Consider the following 26,033-nt stretch of genomic DNA (forward strand, 5'->3'; position numbering starts at 1 on the left):
TTTACTGACTTCAAAGGTTCAATAAAGACTTGAAGAATTTGGGTGGCTCAGATTGTTAAGTGTCTGACTCTTGATTTTGGCTCAGGTCATGATCTCCCCATTCATGAGATTGAACCCTGCATCAGGTACTGCGCTGACAGCAGTGAACCTTCTTAGGATTCTCTCTCTCCATCTCTCTCTGCCCCTCCTCTGCTCATGCTCTCTCTCTCTCTCTCTCTCTCTCTCTCTCTCTATCAAAATAAATAAATATTAAAAAAAAGACTGTCCATATACACAGATGCACACACATGCACACACATGCACACATATGCACATTCTCTCTGTGTCCTTCCATCAGATATCAAAGTTCTTTTAACCCTTTGTACGGACTTTTATGGTGGAATTTGGAGACACTAAATGATAAATCTGTGCTTATCTTTGAGATGTCTACCTTAATGTAAAAGAAAAATCTGAAAGTCTTCTTAGGTGGAGGATGAAGTGTCAGGATGCTACATTTTGTTTTCTTCCTTCCAAAAAGAGAGGGCACTATTTTGCTCTCGCAACCACCTGTGCTAAAACCTGGTTATGAGATCAGTTGTTAGATGATTTGCATTGCTTCTCCCCAAATTGTTTGCACATGTCTGTCATTGTAGAAAGAAGGGCTTTCTTCCTTGTTATAATGAATCAGTTCTGCAAAGATAAGGAGGGATAAGATAAGGTTTGTACCCCTGAAGTTCTACTTTGTAGGAAATAACCAATTTTGATATGCCACAGGACATATTTAAAAATTGCTTGTTAACTTGGTATGCTGAAATTACCTAGCGTGAAGGTGATTACATATTAATTTTGGGAAGCTCAACATAGGTTGGAACAGATTTAATCCTGTATTTGCTGTATTCATTAGTTATCTTGTCTTAGTTGTACAATAAGTTTATTTCTACTTCTTCTAAAACAGGCTATATTATGTGTGGAGTGGGCATGACAGGTTTAGAGTCAGACAGACCTGTGTTTCCATACTGTTTCTGCTGCATACTAGGTGGGCAGCTTATGTATTCATTAGCCTCCATGTCCTCATCTGTAAAATGGAAACATTAATATCCACTAGGCAGGGTTGTTATAAGGATTTCTGGAAATGTATATAGGTATTCTAATATAATATATGGCACTAGAAAAAAATCAGTGACAGTGATGAGTTAGCCTGTTAAGGATAATCTACTGTTGGCCTATGGGGGAAGAGAGGCTGGGGCCTGCAGGCAAATATTTTCCAATCAAATCTAATTCATTGGTATTCTCCTAAGCATTTTTGTAGGGCCCATCTATCCCTTGACAATTTTCTTATGTACGAGTTCTCAGAAGCAAGGAGATAAATGCAAAGTGAAATGTGGACCTCCAAGTGAATTAAAGCATCTGTCAGTGTGATCAGCTCCAAATCGAAAAGTAAACTTAATTAAAAAGAAAAGAAAACTCTTGTTGCTGCCATAATGAAATTCAGGGTTTCAAGGCTGACAAAGAGAAAGCTGTACTGAAAGGCTCATAATTAAATGATAGGATAAAATTATCACAGGATGTTTACTCTGCATCTTTGCTCATATTTATTTATTTTTTTGCCTTCTAAAAATAGAAGCTGTAAAATTGAGTACACAATTAAATTATACCTGTTGTGCCCCCAATTAACCAAATCCTGGCACATTTCAATTTGTGTGTTCCAGCTGTGTGCATCAAAAAGGAGCTAGGAAATGTCTCCTATAAGCTTGTTTTCTGGCACAAGATTTAAAGACCTGGCTGGTTAATAGCTCTCTGAACTCCTTCTGGCCTGTCTTGCTGGCTTTGAAGGTCAAGCAAGAGGCTGCAATGTGAATTTGCAAATGAAATATGAAATATGCACCTTGAAGTTTGGTGAAGACAGGGATGGTGGCTAAAGGAGGAAAGGGAACCAGAGAAAATCATGGAAGAAAATAGTCTCCCAAGTGAACACTTTTTATCTTTTCAGAATGAACACAACTTTCTGTAGTAATACTTCCCCTATCATACTACTTGCTTTGAACTCTCCATATTGTTTCTGTTCTAATTCCGGCTCTGCTAGTTGTGAGTGGTGGGACTTTTGCCAGTTATTTAACCCCTCTGTGCCTCAGTTTCTTCTCTCTAGAAATGGAAATAGTAGTAGTATTTTCTTCATGTGATTGTGTGAGAATTCAAATGAGTTCATAAATAAGAAGTGTTTTAAAAGGTGCTAATGAGCATCTTGCTTTTCCAACATCATTAATTGAAAATGATTTCTTTTTCTCCTTGAATTGCTTTGGCACCTTTTTTTTTCCTTCGTAGAATAACCTGTGACATATGTGTGGGTTTATTTCTAGACTCTTTTCACTTCTGCTGATCTATTTGTATATACTTTTGCAAATAGCACATGATCTTTATTACTCTTGCTTTAGAATAAGCCTGAAATCACAGAGTGTAAGTCCTCTAATATTATCTTCTTCATTATTGTCTTGCTATTTGAGGTCATTTCCATTTTCATATAATTTTTGAAAAATGGCTTTCCAATTTCTATTGTTAAAATTGAATTTTGCATTGAATTTATATATCAATTTGGAAGATAATTGACATTTTAACTAAATATATAGTTTTTCAATCACAAACATGGTTCATATCTCTAGTGTGTTCTAGATGTCTTACACATCTTTTGTTAAATGTATCCTAGGGTTTTTTTCTAACACTACTAATAACTAAGATGTTTTAAACATCATTTTTTAGTTGTTTATTTGTAGTAGAAACAGAATCAGTATTTTGTATTTTAATCTTTTAACCTGTGATCTTGCTAAACTAATCTATTAGTTCTTGTGTTTGTAACCTATAAAATCATGAAGAAACCTTCACTTTTTATTTCCAAATTTTTATACCTACTTAAGTCTTTTTCTCTTTCCTCCTTATTTATTCTCTCCCTCCTTATCTCTTTTTCTCTTCCTTTCTCCCTCCCCCCACCTTATTGCTTTATAGGGCCTATGAATGCATTTTGAATAGAAGTGCTATGAGTAGACATTCTTGTGCTGTCCCTAACCTTAAAGGATGAGGTTCAATATTTAACCTTTAAGAATATTGTTAAAAATAGGAAGAAAAATGAGAATAATCATGTTAACTGCAGGTTTTCAAAGACACCTTTTACCTTTTGTATGTTTTCAAACTATATCCTTAAACTTGCTTTATTCTCTTGATATTTTATTTGTGAGGTTCATTCACGGTTGGTAGGTAGGTATAAATCTGTGCCTTTTTTGTCACTGCTCTATAGGTCACTCTACAAAATTGTCACAAATTCTTTATTTATTCCCCTCTTAATTGATATTTATGACATATCTACTGTTTTAAAAATACATGCAATGATCGTTTTATAATTCCTCTGAATCCTCTGTACACTTATTTTTGGCATAGTCCAAGAGCTGGATTGCTAAGTAAAAGGTGTGTTCACTGTTGACTTTAATATTTTTAGACAAAATTCTTCTGCAAAATGATTGTCCAGTGTATACTACACAAACTGTAAGAGTTCCATTGCTTCACAGCCTTACCAAACCTTGGTATTTTCAGAAAATTTAAGTTAATTTTTACCCATCTGATGAGTATGACATTGTATCTCTTTGGACTTTAGATTCACATCCCTGGTTACTTTAGGGATCAAAAAAATTTTTTTAAGTTTTAAATTGATTTAGATTTTAATTGATTTTCTGTTAATTCTGCCCAGTTGCCCACAAGGTAATTTGTATTTCGCTTATTGTTCATAGATTTTAAAAATATACACAAGATATAGATTCTTTGCCAACTATGTGTGATACCCCAATTATTGCAATCTATATTTTCTCTGAGTCTCTTCTCTGTCTCTCTCTTTTACACACAGACACACACACACAATTTCATGCTGCATTTTGATAAACAGAAGGTTTTATTCTTAAACGACCAAATTTGTCAATCTTCTTTTATGGATTTGTATTTGTTTTAAAAAATCCACTCTTGAGATTACAACGATGTTCCTTTATTTTGTTTTTAAAATTGTCAGGTTTGATTCTTCACATGAAATTCATGTTAGTTTATTTTGCAAATGAAGGATCCGGTTTCTTGTTTGGCCGTATTTATAAACAGTCTCCCCATCTCCTTGTATTGAATCTTCCATCTCTCCATGGTAGGTAGCCAGCTCTGCCACATGACAATGGTTATAAAAGTCTTGTGTGTTTCTAGTCAGTCAGTCCTTGTGTTCTGTCTGTCCATTCTGCTGCAGTCCTTTTCTGTCTTGCTTACTATTTTTATTATCTTCCTTTCTACATAAATTTTAGAATTCATATGTTGATTTCAGAAAGTTTGAGAAAAATAGTGTTGGAATTTTAATTGGGTTTACACTGAATTTTTTACATTAATTTGAGGAAAGCTGGCAACTTTAGGACATCTTTCCATCCCTAGACATGGCATTTTGTTCTATTTATTTAGGCCTACTTTAATTTATTTCAGTAAAACCCTGACATTTTATCCATCAAGTTTATATGCTTCTTTTGATAATTCATTCTTTATTATGTATAAAACATATCTTACATATATGATATATATATATAGTTATTTTAAATGGTATCTTCTAAAATTACATTTCATTTTGTTGATGGGGTATAGAAATGACATTGATTTTTAACATATACATCATATCTAGCAAATTTGCTAAATCCCCTAATTATTTCTATGTTTTCCTTGTTAATTATCTTAGCTATTTTCTGAGAAAACAGAATGTTTGAATAATGGCAGTCTTTTCTTTTTCTTCCAATCCTTATACATTTAGGATTTTGTTTCCTATTAAAAAAAAAACACTTTCTTTGATGGTTATGACATATAGAGCAATGAATTTGGGTAAGATGATCTGTGATTTTTTGATAAGTGTGGGACTTGCATTATGGTGAGAGCATAGCCATCTGGTATACTGTTCCTCCTATGTGCTTGATTAAAGTGGGTTCTCACTCATTACTTGTGTGTCTTTATTAGACTGCCAGTACTAACTGCTCTTTTCAGATTTTCTGTATCCTCACAAACTTTTTTTTTATTTTGCTTGAAAGATATATTCCATTAGGTAGTGAATTTATCAGTCTCCTCTAAATTTCTGTAATTTTGTATTGTACACATTTTATTTTGTTTATATAGAAACTATGCTACAAGGAATCTTTTCATCTTCTTGAGATTGTATACCTCTATATAGTCAACAGGGGCTGCCAGGACAAAACACCATAGACTGGTGGATTAAATAGCAGAAATTCATTTTTCACAGTTCTAGAGGACAACATGGTTGGGTTCTGATGAGGACCCTGTTTCTGCCTTGTGGATGGCCACTCTTTCCGTGTCTTCACATGGCAGAGTGAGCAAGCATTCTGGGGTCTCTTTTTACAAAGGCACTAACTCTGTTATGAGGGCCCCACCCACATGACATCACCTGAACCTCATCAGCTCCCAAAGGCCCTAACTCCTAACTCTTAATACTATCACCTTAGAGGCTAGAGTTCCAACATATGATTCGGGGAACACACAATTCAGTCCATGGCAACCTCTTATCTGTAATGATCCTCTTTCTTTCTTCCTCATAATTTTTTCCTTTCTAAAATACATGCTTCATCTGAAGGTCCCTGTGGTATTTATGTCTTGGTGGTAGTATAGTATAATAATATAGTACATAGCTAAAACTTTAAAAAATAAAATTGACCTTCTTTTAAGTTTATTTTGAGAGACACAGGGAGAGAGAGAGACAGGGAACCCCAAGCAGGCTCCATACCATTAGCATGGAGCACAATGCAGGGCCCGAGCCCACAAACCGCGAAATCATGACCTGAGCTAAAATCAAGTTGGTTGTTCAACTGACTGAGCCACAGAGATGCCCTAATAAGATTCAGTTTTTAATGAGAGTTTATTCATTTACATTTATTGTAATTACTCATATATTTGAAGTTATTTTAATTTTTTTCTTTTCATTTGATTATTTTGCTCTTAATTAAATTTTCTCCTTTTTGGTGGGGGTGGTACTTCATTGAGGTTTCATTGTTGTACTGTATTTTCCACTCCTGGTTGGGAATTTATACAAGTTATTTCTGTTATTTCAATCATCAATCTTTTAGTTTTAAGTTGTAGAACCAGTGGAGTATGCAGTTGACTAAAAGCTTTCCCATCATCATGAATCATGCAAATACCTTCAACTAGTCAGTGTCTTTCTGACTTGCATGCTATTGTTAATCAGTATTTTGAGTATTTTGCCAATTTGGCAATACCATTTTGTATGAGATAGTATTTATAAAGATCCACCCACATGCTAAAAATTTCTTGCTCACTGTTCCTTTGTGCATTTCAGCTACTTTTTTTTTCTGGATTTCTTTCTTCCTTCTGCTATCTTTTTTACTTTGTTTAATAAGGGACAGTTGTTAGTAAACTTCAGATTTTTGCTTGAAAATAGAATTAACTGTCATTTTTTTAATAACTGCCTTACTGTTTATGTACTTTGGGCTGATAATTATTTTCTTTCCACATAGCGAATGTTGTATTCCACCATCTGCTGACTTCCTTTGATCTATTAAGAAGTCAGTCTCAATCCAGATAAAAAAGATTTTTAAAAAATATCTTTTTTATTTTATTTTTAAAAATAATCTCTATACTCAACATGGGCTCAAACTCATGACCCAAGATCAAGATTCGCATGCTCTTCCAACTGAGGCAGCCAGGTGCTCCCACTATTTATCTTTAACAGTTAATAAGTCTTAAGTCATGGGCAACTTGAGCTCCTCTCTTATCCTTTGTTGTTGTGCAGTTTTCTCCTATTTGTAATATTTTCCCTTTTACTTGCTCTCCTAAGACTGTAGTTCTTATTAAATCTAAGATTGCTTGACTTGCTTCAAATGTGGAAATGTCTCGCCAGTACATCCTTAGATATTTTATCTTCTGCATTCGATTTCTTCTCCTTATTCTGAAACTTACATTCAGTCTTCTCTGTCTATCCAACATGTCTCTCTGCCTCTCTGTCCTATTTTTCACTTCTCTCTCCGATACATTCTTTGTATCTTTAAAGACACCCACTACTTCTACTTCCACAGCAACTAGTCCTTTAACCTATCCACAGAGTTTTTAATTTTATTTATTAGATGTTTTTCATCTCTAGAGTTTATGTATGGATAGTCTTCAAACCTGCCTGTCCTTCGTGGATAATATCTTACTTTTTGGTCATATTATCAATTCTCTGGTTTATTCCTTTAAGAAGCTTATTCACGTTTATTTTTAATTTGTATGCAAGAATCCTAATATATCATGTCTCCAGGGGGCTATCTTTGCTCCTTATTCCTTTGGTCATTTATTGTTCATGTTTCATAATTTCAGATCTGGATCTGGAGCTTGTACTTGTCTAAACTCCATAATTTGTGTTTTCGTTTGCTGATCAGGGTATCTTGGTATATCTGCTGGCCACTTACTGTAATTTTGCAACTTTGTGTTTCCCAGACTGAATAGAAAGTATAAATTCAAACATCCAGTTCACCAGTGCAGGGCTGTGGTCTTGGATCCAGAGATAGACAAGGATGTTTTCATACAGTTGGTTGAATTTTTGTTTTATAAACAAAATCTCATGTAGGCTTTAGTTTTTCAAGGGTCCCAATTACATGTAGGTATTTCAGTCCTCAATCTTCCATTCTCTTGGGCCCAAGCCCCTGTCTCTTATCCTTCTTGCAATTGGTAAAAATCCAATACTTAAATTTACTAAAATTGGCAAATAGCTTTGGGAGCACTTGTAGCTTTAGTGCACTCTTAAACAAATTCTGATTGCCTACCTTTTCTTTGTTTTAGACTCCTGGAGATTTATCTTAAATCCTTGTTTCAGCTTAGGGTTTAAATGTTTGCTTTGTGTTTGCTTTTACATTTTCAGCACTTCCATGGGTTCTGTAAACATAATTTTTCGAGATATCACATTTTCCATATTGCCAGAAGTGAAATTTACTTTGATATATGTTTATTCAACAACTGTGGTATATAAGACCATGTTACAGTGTCTATAGTGAGGTAAGATGCAGGGAAATGATCCAGTACTGGAAGTGAAATAGGTATTGTTAGGATCATTTATCAGAATTTCACCAAACAAAATTAACCCTATTGATGGGCTACTGAGACTTTTAGATAGTGGGACCAATTACTGGTAACCCAATCTGTGGTAATTTCCCTAGCTATTTGTTCTCCTATGTGAAGGATAGAGATATAGAGATATAGAGATATAGATAGATAGATAGATAGATGATAGATAGATAGATAGATAGATAGATAGACAGACAGAGACTGAGGGCTAACTGCCCAGATTTGAATCATGGCTCTTTCCGTTACTATTTATATGGTCCCAGAAAAGCTACTTAAACCTTCTGTGTTTCAGTTTCTTCACTTGTAAAATTAAGACAATAATTCTGCCTGTTTCATGGGGCTATTATACAGAATAGGTAAATCAGTACATGTAACTTGTTTAGAATGGTGTCTGGCACAAAATTTTTAGCATATCTTAGCTATTCTTATTTTAACTATTATCTAAGGCTCAGTACTATGCAAAATACTGTAGCTACAAAAATGAATGAGAGTCCCTACTCTCCGAGGGTTCAGTCAGCTCACCTTTTTGGGAGAGGCTAATATGTAATCCGTACTGTGTATTGTTTACATGTAAAAGGTGGTAATTAAGGCATCAGTGCAATAAACAAGGTGCAGAAGTAGTTCAGAGGATGGGTTGATTAATTTTTTCTCTTAGAGTGAAATGAAGTAGAAAAGAGGAGGATCACATGTAGGAAGAAAACAATAAATTTCCTTTGTTGTCATGATCTATTTAATAGCCTTTTGGAGATGACCATTAGGCAGTTAGGAAGGAAGGTCTTAAGTTATTAAAGACAGCTTGAGTTCTTTGTGAACTCCAGGTTTCTGATTCAAATGCTTCCAGTTTTGAATTTTTTGACACTTCTCTTATTATGCAGAATTAATCAGAAGGTGTTTGAGAAGACTGATTAATGCTAGACTGAACATAATGCTTGCTTCAAGATCCCCACAGATTGCCTTGAAAGGGCAGTCCTCACTTCTCTTATTTTCCCTCTATTTTCTGCACACCCCCAACCCCAATTAGGATGAAAAATTACTAATGTGTTATTGTCCTTCTGTTGGATACAAAGGACATGAGAATCCTTGTGAACATTAACTTTCTACTTCATAGAGCTGAGCTTTGTGCTCACGATGTGCTCAGGCTTGTCCTTTTAATGAAACACTTGGTCCAAACACTTTTATCATTAAAAAAGTAATAATGAATCCATTATGAGACCACTGAAGGAGGGTGGAAGGTTAATACATGTTAGAGAACAAAAAACAATTCAGCCACCACAGCCAATGAATACAAATTTCCTTTATTCTCCTTGAAGTCATCCACTAAATTTTTTTTAACACCTTTCTCTTCTTTTCTTGACAACCATATCTGAGACCTAAGTGAGAGGAGTAAAAACTGACCCTTCAACTGGAAATCTCTATTAATTGCACAGCTATGGCAATGATGATGAATGCTTCTAGCACCGGCTTGAAAGTTCTGAGGTCTTGCTGAATCATCAAAGATTAAATTCCACTGAAAAGCATGTCTTTTATCCAATTCTCTTTTGAAATCTAAAAATCCATGTATAGTTGCAAGTATAGAGAAAAAAGGCAAATTCTACCAACCATGCATATAAAACCATTTCATCACTGTATGGTCACGTCTCACCTATTATTGCTCTCCATTAATTAGAATAGTTGATCGATTAAAATAATTCCATTATTTTATATAGGAATATTATGATTTTGGTGTCCTCATTAGAACCCTCAATTCCTTAATCTAAATAGAACCATGAAACCAGAAGTGTGTCCAGCTTGTCATGTAAGAGGTAGAGAGGTGCCACCCTGTCAGTGTTGTGGGGACAGGAGACTCTGGAAAATATTGGGAAGTTGTGGGATTCTTCTAAGAGACAGGTGCTGTAGAGCTACTCCTGGAAGACATCTGATTTATTTCACCTACAGACACTTTAGTGCATTAGTAATTCATAGAATGCAGTTATTTTCCAGATCCCTCACCCATCCATATGCTCACAATACTTAGCATTAAATTTCATGGAAATTATTTGAACTCCTGAAGTTCATATAAAGACCTCACATTGTCATAAGATGTTCTCATCTTAGTGCATTCTACATGCTAGAATCGATGAGGATACAAAATTACATAGCAAATGGTTTTAGCCTTCAAGGAGCTTATAGTCAACTGGAAGAGACCATAAAGTAAACAGACAGTTATAACACAGAACACAGAGACAATAAAATATTGTCTCCTGGCAATAGGAATTCACCAGGATACTTGGAATTTTCTTGAGATGGGGTTGAAATAGACGTCTCAAAGGAAGAATACCTCACAACAGGTACTTAAAGAATGAGAAGAAATTAGCCAAGGAAAACTGGTGAAGAATGTGTTCTCACTAGATGGAAAAGAAAGTACAGTGGACTATTTGAGGCAAGATAACACAGAGTGGTGTTCAGGGAAATAAAGCCATCTTATACAAGTAAAATGTGCTCTCAGTAGATGGAAAAGAAAGTGCAGTGGACTATTTGAGGCAAGATAACACAGAGAGGTGTTCAGAGAAATAAAGACGTCTAATATAAGTAAAATATGTTGTAGGTAGTCAAGGGAATAGGTTAGAAGCCTGAGCTAGAATCATAACTTTTGTGTCATACTAAGGAATTTGGAATTTTACCCTGATAGCAACAGAAAATGATTATAATAGTCTAGCCTTAGTGTGAAAAAAATATAACAAGGGCAAAGAAAGGTATTTAAGAAGATGGAGTCTGATGTCATGTTGGCTGGACTTAAGTCCTGGCTTCACTAATTATGAAAAATTATTTAACTCCTCTGTGCTTCAGTTTCCTCATCTGGAAAATGGAGAAAACGTCACATTTACCTAGCAGAGTCATTGTCAAGATAGAATGAATTGGTATGTGGAAAGCATGTGGGATGTTCCTTGGCACGTGTGTTGTGGACATTTTGCTTAGTATCTACACCATCATCATGATCGGTAGCACTCTTCAAGGTGAAGGTGTCACAATATTTGGTAAAGTGTGTGGCAAAGGAAATGGAGGGAAGTACATGACTGGGAAGATGCAATAAGTAATATATGGTGATTGACTACATGTGAGGGGAAGGAAGCAGATCTGGGTGATTTCCCAGATTTCTGTGTCAAAAAGTTAGATGAGGACTGAGAAGTAGCAAGATGAATTCTTTCTGTGCTTGCAGGTTTTGACATCTATTGTGTGAATAAAAACAAAATACAGTTGGCTATAATTACAATCCAGGGTCAGAGGCATTGACACCTACCCATGGATTCCTAACTGAGGCTGTCAACTCTACACGCTTTTCATTCTAAAGAGGTTTTAGATCCTCTAAGTGTACTCATTTGATCTTTATTTGATTCCATAGGTTAGATGAATCAGGTGGCATTATGTCTATTTTGTAGTGAGAAACTCAAAGGATAAGGGCACGATTTTCTCCCATGAACATCTAGCTAATTGGTGACAGAATTGGCAGGAAAAATAGCCCATTTCTCTTTACTCAGACTTGTACTCAAACACCGCTTCCCTCATATACCTAAGGTATAACTAAGCATCAACGAAGGTACTCCATGCTCTTATTTTTTTTTAAGTTTATTTATATTTTGGGAGAGAGAGTGAGCACACGTGCATGCAAGAAGGAGAGGAGCAGAGAGAATTCCCAGCAGGCTCAGAGCTACTAGCAGAGTTGGATGCTGGACTTGATCTCACCAACCACAAGATCATGGCCTGAGCTGAAATCAAGAATCAGATGCTACCCAGGTACGCAGGTGCCCTCCATGCTTTTAGATTCAGTGAAATTGGCTCAACTCCCATACTACGTGTAACAGGAAGCTTCAGTCATTCTAAAGATTTTAGGGTGAGTGATACAGTTTATGGATTTCCTGAATACTATGATGTTTTTCTTCTGAGTCAATTTCCCTTTAAAAATGCTGTGTTTCTGGACCGATATTCCTAACATGCTGGCATTCTCTCCTTCTCTCTCTTGTGATTATACCCTCCCTGAAAGTCTAGTTATTTTCTGATTTGGAGTAGTTTTACTCCATTTTTGTCCTTGTTTCCTGTTAGCCAGACTCTCAGGTGTCAAATTACTGAGTAGCTTACTAAGGCATTCTGGCAGCTGTTAAGATTTGTTATTTTTCTACAAATTATGCACTCTATTGATAGTGAAATCTTTCTGAAACTAATACTTTTCTTTAGCTTTTTGAATAAGTTACAAGCTGGACACTAAGCTCCTGGTATTCTCTAGATATCATCACACTGTAAGAAAAGACACTCATTATTTCCCCCCACCCACCAGGTCCTCCTGACAACACCAAGCATGACCAAGACATTTGTTATTAAGAAGACAAATATTTTCTTTTCTGTTAAAATGTGTTTTAATGCTATGTTTCCTCTCTTCTTTCATTATCATCTTTCTCATTCTTTTGACTGACTAACTGGCATTTCAAAGAAGAGAAAAATATTTGGTGCAGATCCAATTAGACCCCAAATGAAAGACCAAAAAGGTGTGAGGACAAGTAATTCCAAACAAACAATAACAAAGAAGAATATAAATTTGTGTCTGTGTGCCTCATAAATTATGTATATGATTTCCTTCTTTTTGTGTGTTATATCCTATCTTTTGAAGATAAAAGTAGAACACATGAAATATCACAAAGTATCAGGGTGTATCAGGGAAGCTTAATTATTACCTCAGAAAAATATTCACCATAGAGATTAAGAAAACAGATTTCATAAAATGTGATCTTATTTTTGTAAGGGTCAAAATCTACACATATATCTGTATTACTGTAAGGAAAAGAAATCCTGGAAGATATACCTGCATATCAAAATATTAACAATAGCTGTGTATTTAGAGAAGCATAACAAAGGATAATAATTTTTAATTTATTTATCCTCATTTTCAAGTTTTATAATAAAGATTGTATCTATAGATAAAGGAATTTTCCAGTACAGAATTTTTATTCCATTCAATCTTTAGACATTATATTATTTCATCTTATAATAATATATTTATAACAATATATGTACTGTTATCTACCAGACATCTCCTTAACCAAGTGATCAAATTAACACTGCAAGCAATAGTAAAAACTGATATCAGATGCCTTTGTTGTGTTAAATTGAGAAAAATACTACATTACTTTTGAAGTATTTCTGCCCCAAATGCATAACTTTAATCAAATCTTGAAGACAAAATCAGACAAACTTAAATTTTCTGAAATTTATAACTTCAATGGGATTATAGAAGAAAACATTCTTGCTTTGGGAGATGCAAGCTAAGGTTTGGGGAGCAAAGGATCAGATTCTCTGAAGGTCACTCTTAAATGATTAAGGAGACAGAAAGAAGGAAGGGAAGACAGGTGGGAGGGAGGGAAGGAGGGAAGGAAGAATGGAAGCGGGAAGGTTGAGCTCTTTGAGATTACTGAGATCAAAAATTAATTTTAATCTAAATTTGTAACATACTGTCTTACAATAATTGAAGTTTATCCCCCAAAATGGTAGAATCAGTGAATAGGTATTTTAAAAGTAGACCTATGTAATCTTGTAACCCTTGAGAAAGTGAAAGAGAAGTTTGTCCATGAATGACATTTATAATATACAGAGTGGTTCTATTCATAGTAGCCCCAAACTGAAAACAATCCAAATGTCCATCAGCAGTAACATAGATACATTGTGGTATACTCATGTAATAAAAAACTACACTGGAATAGAAAAGAAAAAAAACCCACTATTAAGCATCACAACATAAATACATTTCATAGATTATACAATGTCAAGTAGAAGAAGCCAGCCACAAAAGAGTATGGATAATTCCATGTATAAGAAGCTCAAGAACAAGCAAAATATATTTGATATTTTGATAGATAGATTCTATATTTGATAGAATATAGATTCTATATTTGATATAGATTCTATATTTGATAGAAATATAGATTCTATATTTGATATAGATTCTATATTTGATAGAAATAAAAGTAAAGGTTCACCTGGGGGAGGATATGGATGCTGACTGGGAAGGGTCATGAGGATGCTTTCTAGAGTGCTGAAAGTGTTCTATATGTTGATTTCAGTGATAATTACACAGGAATAAACATGTAAAAATTCACCATTTCATATCTTTTTTTAATGTTTATTTATTTGAGGGGGAGAGAGTGCACACATGCATGAGTGGGGGTAGAGTGGAGAGAGGGAGAGAGAGAATCTCAAGCAGGCTCCATGCTATCAGTGCAGAGCCTAATATGGGGCTTGATCTCACAAATGATGAGATCATGACCTGAGTAGGACACTTAACTAACTGAGCCACCCAGATGCCCTTCATCTTGCTGTATTCTTAATATTAGTACATGTTTTCCAAATAAATGTTATATCGGGCTTAAACCCATTCTGTGCTCACCACTAATGAATCTCATCTTTACACGTTTGGCCTAGAGACTTGCATATGGTAGATATTCAAAATATATTTTTGGAATGAATAAAAATTGTACCTACCTGTGCCTTATTTCTTTGGGGCTCTGCTGAATATAATAGCAGATGCTGATACATATTTTATTTCTTTGTTATATCTTTTAGAATATATCTGAGAATATTGCATTAATCCAAGGAACAGCCCTGATGACCAAAAATTTGAGACTAACTCAGTAGTCTGACAAGAAATGGGGAGAAGTGGGGTCAATATTTAAAAAGAATTGGTCTTCAATAATCCCATATATTGTGTCATTTCAGTGTGATAACTTACATGAACCCAGGTGTGCAACAGATTGAGTGGTTCCTTATGGGAGGTATGAAGAAGTCAGTGCAATACAGCACAGACCCTATTCAGAGACTAGAGCTAACGGGAGACTTTTCTGGATTGGGTGGATATCAGTGTCTAACAGGGTGGGGGAAGAGCTTGGTGGTTCAATTTTCCAGGCAGTCATGTTTTATGTGGGAACAGGCAGTGAGGAGAAATCAGATGCATTGTAGGATTATGAGATTCAGGAATTCCAGAAGCAAGGACCAAACTTCAGGACAAAGATGCTGGCAGAGACCAAACAAGGAATTCTGGGGTTCAGTTGGCTAGACGTCTGTTTCAAGCAGAATTACAGCCCCAAGTCAGGCCCTGGGACAAAGGCCAGGGACCAGGAACCCAGACCTTTGAGGAGAGCTTTGGGACTCTCTGGCCAGCAAGGTACACTGTAGCTCCATGCACCTCCAGTATCCTGGGCTTTCTTTGACCCTTCTCCACTCTTCCAGGGACGGAGGGCATTCCAAACACCAATGTCTGGTTTTATTCATCAAGGCCTTGGTGAAGTTAAAACCCTAAGTGTGTCTGTGTTGTTTAAGGGTGAGTTATAAAAGGCAGGGACAGAAAATAGATAACTGTGGTTCTCACCTACACATTAAGTCAAATCTGTTAATGGGCATCCCATAATACACCACACCTTTTTAGTTAGCTACAGAATATTAACTTTCCGGAGACATCTGAGTTATAGTTGAGAGTAAATGGTTCTTTTAAATTGTGAGCATGTGTATACTATAATGCTTATTTTAGAAAAGTAATAAGCTGGCCAATTTTTTTGTAGCCTATGCCTTTAAAGGAATCTTTGGCATAATTTTTCTAATATTTAAAAACACTAAGATATTTGCTTAATTAATTCCCATCTTGATGAATTTCTTTTTAAAAAAATAATTATCAGAGATAATTGTCTCTTTTCTTATATTAATGAAGATATTAGGACAGAGTAAATATTGAGACAAATCAAATATTCTAGCTAGGAAAACTGGAAAGGAGAAAATGAGTACTTTTTCAGAGTTTGGAATACTTACAATGTGAGTAAATTTCCAATATATAATGGGACCAGAAAATTTAAATGCAAAATACTTTTTAGTTACTTAGAAATACATTTTTAAGTTCATTCTTTATAATCAATTATAAAGATGACTTTGTCAAAATTAACCAAACTCATATCAGATGTTTCATTAATATAAGTATATTTACAGAGAAATCTATAAATTATAAAAATTTGAATTAATTGTGTGATTTTCAGAGTACCTTTAAATTTGCCACTTGAGGGGCATTGCTAATAGGGTCACCTCACTTTGTTTTGAAAGCAGGCATCTTTTGTGAAAATATCCTGTTGTGAAAATAAACAAATTGTTAGGCATTTTTCCTTTGTGTGTTTATATAAATATAAGAAGAAAAACATACAAATTGAAGGTATTATTGTTTTGTGATTGACTATGACCCTGGCAGGGTATGTCAGCCGGGCCCTGTTGCCTCAGTGTTTCGGTATGCCCCTCCTCTCCTCTACGTATGCTACAAAATGTTATGGTATCCCACTGTCACTTTATTCAATGCCCATTGCTAGGCTTTTATCACTCAGTTTAAAAATACTTATATTTCCTTATTTGAAGATTTTTAATTTTTCTTTCATTTGACATTTTATTCTATTTCCTATTGTTATCTTTTTTGAATTAAAAAAATTGGGCTTTTCATATTCCTCTTTTTACCCGGGAGAAAGCCCAACCTCTGTGCTAGTGCAACTAATGTCAGAATTGCGTACTGTTGGTAGCTGCATCATTTGCCATTAAACTACTATCTCTGTTAGTGATTCTTTGCATGGAGTTATTATGTTATTATAGTCAGGAAGCCTCATTATTTAGTAGGGAGGAAAGGGCCTGCTCAGTCAGTTCTACAGGAAGACTACCCTCCCCTGAAGCAAAGTAATGAGGTTTCTGGCTGTTCCTGACCTATTTGCATTAAGGTCAACAACTGGCCAGAACTAAGATACTAGACATCAAAGGAGGGTAAAGACCAACAGAAATAAGCTCCTAAAAATTTCCCTTTAGTCTTTTACTGTGATTGAAGGAAGAATGATGTCCATCATAAGCTAACTCTTGAGTTTACTCTGAAGTGAATAACACAGTATTATGCATGCATGCACATGTGTGTGCGCCTTCATACACCACAACCACGCACATAAACCTTCATATACACACGTACATGCACAAGCACTCACGTGTGCATGCACCTTTATACACACACACACACACACACACACACACACACACACAGCTTCTGGCCCAAGAAAAGGCATGTAATTTTACTCGACCTCAGAAATGCAATGAAAATATTTTCCAACTGGATGTCTAAATTCTATGCTATAATTACATTACTTGGAAAAAAACAAGACAATATTTTAAAGATGAGTTGCAAACATGTACTCCATATAAAATATTATATATATATATATGTATATATATATATATCACTTTAAAAATACCTCTATGAAATTTACTTTCCAAAGGAAGCCATTGGATTACTTATTTCACATCCTTTTTGGTAATAATGGTACTAAGGGTATGTTCAGAGGCTATACTAATATGTCAATTCCATTATCCAACATGTTCTCTCTAAATGGGAAACTGGGAGTTCTTTCCCTGTGTTCAAATCTAATTTGTTACATTCTGCCATTTAGGAGAGTTTTAAATTTTTCTTTCATTTTTTTTTTTGATGTATTCTGTTTATGCCTGGGTATTGTAATCTTGATATATATTTCCGAGTACTTAATATTTTCTATTATGGCATCTTCTTATCTATAAGTTTATGTATCTTATTATATCTTATTACATCTTCTTATCTATCACAGTACAGTTTTAATTATTTTTGTAAGGATTTCTTAATTTATTTTCATTTTAGTTAGAGGTCAGTTACTGCACAATGATGAAAACTAAAATGTATTTAGACTTGCTTCATGGTATAGCATAATCAATATTCATAAATATTCCATTTTTAAATCTGAGTGGATATTAATTTTCCCATTATTGGATGTAGAACTTTATGTATTTCTTTCAGATGCTAAGACAAGGTTGCTAATGGTGTAGTCCAAATCTCCTTTTCCACACTAAATTTTTGTCTAATAAAACCTTCAGGTACTTATACTAATGCATAAACATCTTCTATTCAAATGGTGGTTATCTTGTAGCTCTGTCCACACTTATGTATATATCATTATTTCATCCTGGCCACTTGAAAATTTTATCAGCACATATATTCTTATAGTCTATTTTATCTGATATTAATATAGACACAACCTCTTTCATTTGATTAATTTTTATATGATCTGGATATTTTTATCTGTTTATTATGCTGGAATTTAAAAATTCATGTCCAACCATCTTTATATTATAATGGAAGCATTTTGTCAAAGAATATTTAATGTGATTTCTAAAATAAATAAATTGTATTTCTATAGTTCACGTTTTTTCCCCCTCTTCTATGATTTTCATGAGTTCTCATCTTTTAAGATTGCTTCTCTTCATTCACATTTCTTTTTCCTTTGTTACTTTGGAAGCTGTATTCTCTGTTTCTGTTCTTTGGGGAGTTACTTTATAAATTTTAATAATTTTAGCAGTGCTTTTCCCTTGCTGAAAAACATCTCAGGACCTCAGTATCATTAACTACTGCTTTCTGCCCAAACTAGATGCTATCATTATCTGGTATTCTATTTAAGCTTTGTTTTTATCTTTATTCTTTGAAAACAGTTATTGTTTTAAAGTTGATACATGTCAGATTTACCCATATGCTTAATAGTTAACATTTCTTTGCTCTTATTCCTTTCTGCATCCCAGACCTTCTATCTAGCATAATTTTCAATCTTCCTGAGGCATATCCTTTAGAAGTTTCTTTAATAAGCATCTTTTATAATTAAAGGGTTTTTTTGTTGTTGTTAATTTGTATGTTTTTGATTCACATGAATTCAAGAACAAGAGCTTTTCTGTATATATGACTTACGCCTGACAGGTAATTTTTCTCATCACTTCAGATATGTTATTTCCTTGACTGCTGACATCCACTGCATTAAGAAGTCACTTGCCATATTCATTGTTCCTCTTGTCATATGCTGTGTTTAGGGATGGGGTTTTGTTTGTTTGTATGGATGACTTTCTACAACTATGAATTGGAGTCTCTGGTCAGTTGTGCAAGATTCTTTCTCTCTACCTTTATTTATTTTTCCCTGTTCTCTCCATCCTCACTTTATGGAGTCCTGTTATATGTATGTTAGATCCCTCTACTCAACCCCTGTACCTGTTTTTCACTCTCTATTTCCATATTTCATTAGTCTTTCTGCACTGTGCTCTGCAATATTCCTTTGGATTACCTTACAGCTCATTTCATGTTCTTTTCTGCCATTTGCAGACTGTTGGAATTTTTTACATTGTGCTTTAAATTTTACTTACTAGAATGCTTATTTCTAGAAGCTCTGGTTAATTCCTCTTCAAGTCTTCCTGACCATGTCCTGTTATACTTTTGTTAAATATGATTAGACACATTAAATATTTATATTCTTTGTTTGTTAATTCTAATATCTGCAAAATTTTTATTCTAATTCTGCAGTGAGTTGTTTTCTCAACATAATAATGTCTTCCTTCCTCAAGAGTTTTGTAATTTTCCCATAAATAAGTTTTCTTATGTTATGATAGTGTAAATGATTTTGGAGCCAGTTTAAATTATTTGGACACTGTTAGAAATGGTTCACTTCTACAAGCTTTTGAGAGCAAACCTAAAATTTAATTAACTTAAATTTTTGGCTAGTACTATTTAGAGCCAATAGGTGGTATTTATCCTGTCCTTATATTCATATGAGGCCGAACTGGTTGTCAGAAATTGTCAGAGAAGACATTTTTCTTTCTCTTTTTCTCTCCTCTATCCAGAGTAAAGATCAGGAAGGAACTTCTTATAATCTTGTTTTGGGAGTAGGATATTTTTTCTCAGTTTACCTTCAAAACAAATTGCCTTTTGAGAGTATCAGCGGTAAGTTGGAGTCTAATACAAGGAGTTAAAATTCCTTGTGATAACCCCAGCTTTGTCCTCAGCCCTTCTCCTTAGAAACTAGCCACCAGACCACTAGAGATTTTGCTTCTCTGTTCCAAACATTAGGGAAGGAAGTAGATAAACTGAAGGCTATCCAATATAATATGTACATTTTAGTGAAATGACACTGCAAGTCTAATTCTCTCCTGATTATATATGTACTGGTTTTTGGTGTGGGTCTTCTGTGACCACCTGGTTATCTCTGTATTTAAAAAAAAAAACACAAAAAGAAAACAAAAAAAGTTATTTATTTATTTATTTATTTATTTATTTATTTATTTATGAGAGCTTGAGTGGGGGAGCATAGAGAGAGGGGAAGAGAGAGAATTTCAAGCAAGCTCTGTGATGTTAGGGCAGAATCCAACACAGGGCTTGATCCTGTGAACTGTGAGATCATGACCTTAGCTAAAATCAAGAGCCAGACACTTAACCAACTGAGATACTCAGGTGCCCCTGCCTATCTCCTTGATAGGATGTATTGCTTTTCATATTTACCAGGTATTGCTATCAAAGCATGACTATTATTAATGTGTTTTTTTCTGTTTATTGGATAACTCAGATAGCTTAATGTCAAAGCTCTAGAGAGCAGTGTCAGCTTCATGAAAAACTATGCAGAGATGACAGCAGGAGCAGAACAATATTATGAGAGATAATGCACCCCCTTGTATATGGTTACCTCTGGCATCTTCCATTAGCAAACAAATGAAAGTAGAGTGTGAATTTTATATTTTAAGCCTGTTAGTATTAAGAACAATGTAATAAAGGAACATTAAAATAGATTTTCTCATCATGGTATTATTACTAATCTAGTATTATTATTAATCATTAAGAATAGAAAGCATTATTCACAGGTTAAAGGTTTTATTATCCTTCATTTCTTTATAAGTTAGGTTTTTAAAAAACAAACCTGGGAATTAAAATGAATCAAATCACCATATGGATTATGTATTAGATGGCTAGGGCTTCCATAATAAAATCCATCGATTGGGTGGCTCAAACAGTGCAAATTCATTTACTCACAGTCCTGGAGTCTGGAAGTCCAGAATCCAGGTGTCAGCAGGGATAGTTTCTCCGGAGCTTCCCTCCTCGGCTTGCAGATGGCCACCTTCTTGCTCTGTCCTCACTTAGCCTTTTTCCATGTCCTCTCTTTATGAGGGCAACAATTGTATGGAATTAGGGCCCCACCATTATGATCTCATTTAACCTGAACTACCATTTTATAAGCCTGATCTCCAAAAGCTAGGCTTTCAGTATATAAACTTGGGAGGACACAGTTCAGTCTATAACTGACTATATATAATATAAATTAATTTTAAAAGTATTTTGGTCTAAATTTGAAGAGGATGTGAAAACATTACAAAATTGTTATCAGATATCTGAGGCTTTGCTACCTGAAACTTTCTCTCTGATTTGCAATCTCTTCTCTATTATAGGAGACATTGCATTTACAGTATACATTCAGAAATATTCAATCATATGAGTAATACCTGCTGTGTTTTGTTTTCCATCGGAAATCAAAATCATTCATTGCTCAGCACTAAGTCAAAGAAAACAAATTTCCAAAAAGACAAGGAATGACCTGCAGGTACCCTAACACTGTACTTTAGATCCTGACAAGGGATGAGATCTTGTTCTGAGTTTGTTTGGAGTGGGGACAATGAATTGTCTTTCACAGATTATAATCCATAACTATGTTTGCACAACAAAAGAGTTCTGGACAGAGGCAAGTTTCTCTTATTTGTTGCTTTTTCAAAAAATACAAAAAATAGCAAAACAATTTCATAAGGATATGAAATAAAGGTTTAAATACTGATTCAGATGGTTTGTCTTAAGCCTGATGCCAGTGGTTTTGTTCATTAAAAAAGTCAACTAAGGTATAAGCACTTTTTGAAATCCACCTGTGCTATCCACAATAATGAATGCAATTATCATTTTGAAATGCTCTGGGGAAATGAAGAAAACCAGCACATGCTGAAGGATTGCAAAAGCTGAGCTGCTGTGAGCACTCAAGCTAACCAATATCTGTCCAATGCAGTCATATCTGTCCAATGCATCTGGAGACTGCAGAATCCAACCAGACATGCGTGTTGCAAAAAAACAAGTCCTGAAATATAACCTCAAGCCTCTGGTGGATATATACTCTTTGGTCTCATTATGGTCCTCATTTGTTATCATCACAAAACCATCCTGCAGTTCAGCATAATTCATTGCAGTGGGTGGTCTTCAGTTGGGAAAGGACAGGAACAGGAATAGCAAGAGTTATGGGATATAGCAACATTTTTAGTATATATGATGTTGAGTTGGAGTCCACTCAAAAAAAAATGGAAGTGGTCACACTTGGGTGGCTTAGTTGGTTAAGCATCTGACCCTTGATTTCGGCTCAGGTCATGAGTCCGTGGTTTGTGGGATCAAGCCCCATGTCTGGCTCTGTACTGATGGCATGAAGCCTGCTTTGGATTCTCTTTCTTCAGCATCCTGCAATGGAAATGGTATAAGAAAGAGTGGCACTTTAAAGGGAGAAGAAATCACAATCATAGAGGCAAATCCTTGAAGGTTCTTTATGTCAAATCCATTTGAACCACATATTCTCATTGTATCATAGTTTAGAAAAGGTAGGTACCTTGTCTTTATGAACTGGAAGTAGCAGAAGATACAGAGCCATCTGACAGAAGGAAGGAATATAGTCAGCATCAATTGATTGCATGATTACTAGATGGTTCTGGAATGGGAATGTTGAGGAAGAACTCAATTTTCTAAAAGTCTTACTCTTTTTAGTGTTATGTATTGGTTTAGATCATTTCTATGACCCAGATGAATCCAGAATCCTAGCATTTCTGTTACAATTGCTTATTTTTTACAGTTTCATAGACACTAAAATCTTATATAGCAAATTACCTCTCAGTGAAATAACTGGAGCCTATTTGTTCTAAAAGCTTTAAATTCTAAAATAGCAAGAATTTTTTTCCTCATATTTATGTACAATATTGTATTCCTTATCACAATAACATTAATATTTATTACTACTAGAAGGTCTTGTCTGGTCTAGGACCACACCAGAATATCTTAATGGTGAATACAATGAATAAATGCATGGCACGGACCCAGAGAAGTACATATGAATTTTGTTTTAAGAAAAGCTGATCTGGAAATTCATTTAACTTCTATTAGGTTGGGCAGAAATTCTGAGCAGCTGATCTTTTTTTAACTATTTTTTTATGTTTATTTATTTTGAGAGAGAAAGACAGAGCATGTGCACATGCACAAGAGCAGGGGAGGGGCAGTGAGAGGGACAGAGAATCCTAAGAAGGCTCCACACTGTCAGCCAGAGCCCTATGTGGAGCTTGATCTCAAGAACTATGAGATCAGGACCTGACCTGAAACCAAGAGTTGCGCACTTAGCTGACTGAGCAACTCAGGCACCCTGAACATCAGATCTTCTAAGAGCTTCTCTTGAATTGTGTTTGAACACAATTGAGATATTCTTCCCAGGAATCAGAAACTCCAAAATGTCTTAGGATAGATACATAGTCAACAAAAAGTTCTTCCCAGATAGTTCTCCATCATTCTGTGTAAGTCATGTATATATCCTAACTGTCAAACATAAAGAGTTCAGTATATGCCACCCCAAAAGTATGCCACTTTGGCATGATGATTATTATTTTTTTAATGTTTTCATTTTATCTATTTTTAGAGGATGAATGGGGCAGGGGCAGAGGGAGGGTGAGAGAGAGAGAGAGAGAGAGAGAATACCAAACAGGCTCTGTGCTGTCAGAGCAGAGCCAGATGCAGGACTTGATTCCACCAACCTTCAGATCATGACCTGAGCCGAAATCAAAGGTCAGAGACTAAGCAGACTGAGCCACAGGCATGGGGATTATTTTGAGCTCAAAGCAGTAGAGAATCAACAGATGCAAGAAGCGTTCCCTCTCCCCTCAACCCCACCCCCTCTTCTTAGCTGCCTAAAGTAGGGCACAAATTTCCCTTTTTCAAGGTGCTGCCCACACATGAGCAGGAAAAGAAGAGTGACTCTTATCACTAGAGAGGAAGAGTCTACACTGAGTTTTCATACACAGATTTTGTAAAATAACCCTGATCTCCCACAAGGTCCCTCATGTATTTCCTCATCACTTCTCCATGATTTATTGACCCTTTCTTTCCTTTATTAGAATAGTGTGTAGCTCAAGGTTCTAACCATTTCTATGAGTTTTACTCCTTTTCATCGAACTCTCATGCACATAAATATTAGTAATAATGGTAGGCCTCTTCATCTGTTAATTTCTTTTGCTCATTTGACGTGCATACCCTCAGGCAAAAATCCACCAAGGCAGAGGAAAAGTTTTTCCTCCTCAACAAACACCAGCCAATAGAGAAACTAACAAAAAGACATCAGTCCTAGTTTGAAATTTTCAATGACATTGTCACAGTGTTTCATTGTACATAAGTTTTCAAGAAGACAGAGAAACAACACACATTTTTTGAGTGCCCAGGTGCCAATCACTGTGTTTCTAAGTACACTAAAGCCTCCAAAGTCAGTCTTATTTTACAAAGTACAGTACATCTTATTTTCCACATTTACAAGTAAGAAAGTCGAAGATTAAAGAGTTTAAATAACTTGCCCCAGGACAGACGTCTTTTGTATTTAGATCTTGCTCTTCCTACTGCACCTTCCTGCCTTCCTGTCGCAAGCAGCTTAAATGAGATCCCCTCTGTTTTGTATGCACAGTGGAGGCTGATATCAGATTCTGAGTGTGTGTGGCCACTGATGCATGCACTTTCCCCATGTCCCCTTTTGATCCAGCTCATGTGCCTTGAAGCGTGACTGCTGAGTTACCATTTAATGTTGAGCTTTTCCACACTGTGATATACAAATGTTGGCTTAAATTATACTATTAAAGCTAAAGTAATCTTGAAGTGGTTTCCTTTAGAGTCTTCCCTTCATTTGTATTTTGGCACCATGGGTTTTTAATGCAACCTAAAGATCTTCGATCTGCTTTCATTGAAGAAGCTGAATATCTTGTACTATGAATATATATATATATATAAAATATCTGTTCACTCTGTGATTCCATAACTTTCTAGTGAATATTACATTAAGCTTGTCCAGTCTCCTTACTCACTGCATATGAAACTACTGATATTGCCTTCATGTTTATTTTCCCTCTGATTTTGAGGGATATCCTATCCTCATCTCTCCCCTTCAAGATAAATTTCTGGCTTGTAAAAAAAATACTCAAAAATTTACAATACCATCACATGGCCTTGTCATGGCCACCAAGCATCACCTGTTTGCCTGTATACTATTCTGTCACAGGATAATAGTTCCATATATCCTGTTCTTTCTTGAATTATTTTTCCCTATGAAAAATGCTCCTTTACAATGGTTGAAGACATCAGGACATATGAATCTTAGGTATACTTTTGTGCATTGATTTCTATGCTGATCAGTCTTGATTCTGACATTTCATCATTTGGCATATGCCTTCTATCTCAGAAATGTCTTTAATTGCAATAACATCTCAAAGAAAACATGATATGTAAAACCTTAGGTATTTCAATTCTGTGCACATAGCAAAAATATCTTTGTCTAAACAATCATTTCTTTTAGAGCACCTTTGAAAGGCAGAGATATTTGTTAATTTAGGTGTATTTTTGTAGGCCATTAAAATTAACAAAATTAGGGAGAGAGAAGGAGAAAGAGCTTACTCACTTCAAGCAAGAGATTAGCATTAAATATTTCATAATTTTTATTGGGTCAAGGATGAGTATCCAAAGCTTGGCTGAGTAAGGAAAATGAGGCTGGGATGGATTGAGGCCCAAGGAAGGGCCAAGTTCTCCTAAGGGGACATGTGCAGAGACCTAGGCCTGGCTAATTACACAGGCTCAGTGGACAGCAAAGCCTGGGTTCTGGCTTATGGGAACTCAGTTATGGCTCAGGCCCAGGATTCTCCAAAGTCAGATATTGGAGTATCCTGACAAATGAGCAGAACTGAAGGATAAGATGTCAGAATAAATATAATATAAATATAACAAAAGGCTGTATTTAGAGCCTATGAGTGTAGATGAAGGA

General features: G+C 35.2%; 1 long non-coding RNA gene across 1 annotated transcript; it reads right to left on the reverse strand.

Annotated features, from left to right (window-relative positions):
* Window positions 1-421: 421 nt before the first annotated feature.
* LOC122237002 lies at window positions 422-21,063 on the reverse strand. The gene is made up of 3 exons (XR_006215195.1): window positions 20,987-21,063; window positions 7,800-7,908; window positions 422-669 (listed from the first exon to the last, which is right to left on the reverse strand). It is a non-coding gene; the product is annotated as an uncharacterized LOC122237002 (long non-coding RNA).
* Between the last annotated feature and the right edge of the window lie 4,970 nt (window positions 21,064-26,033).

Source organism: Panthera tigris, chromosome A3, assembly GCF_018350195.1.
Source record: "Panthera tigris isolate Pti1 chromosome A3, P.tigris_Pti1_mat1.1, whole genome shotgun sequence".
Classification (NCBI taxonomy): Eukaryota; Metazoa; Chordata; class Mammalia; order Carnivora; family Felidae; genus Panthera; species Panthera tigris.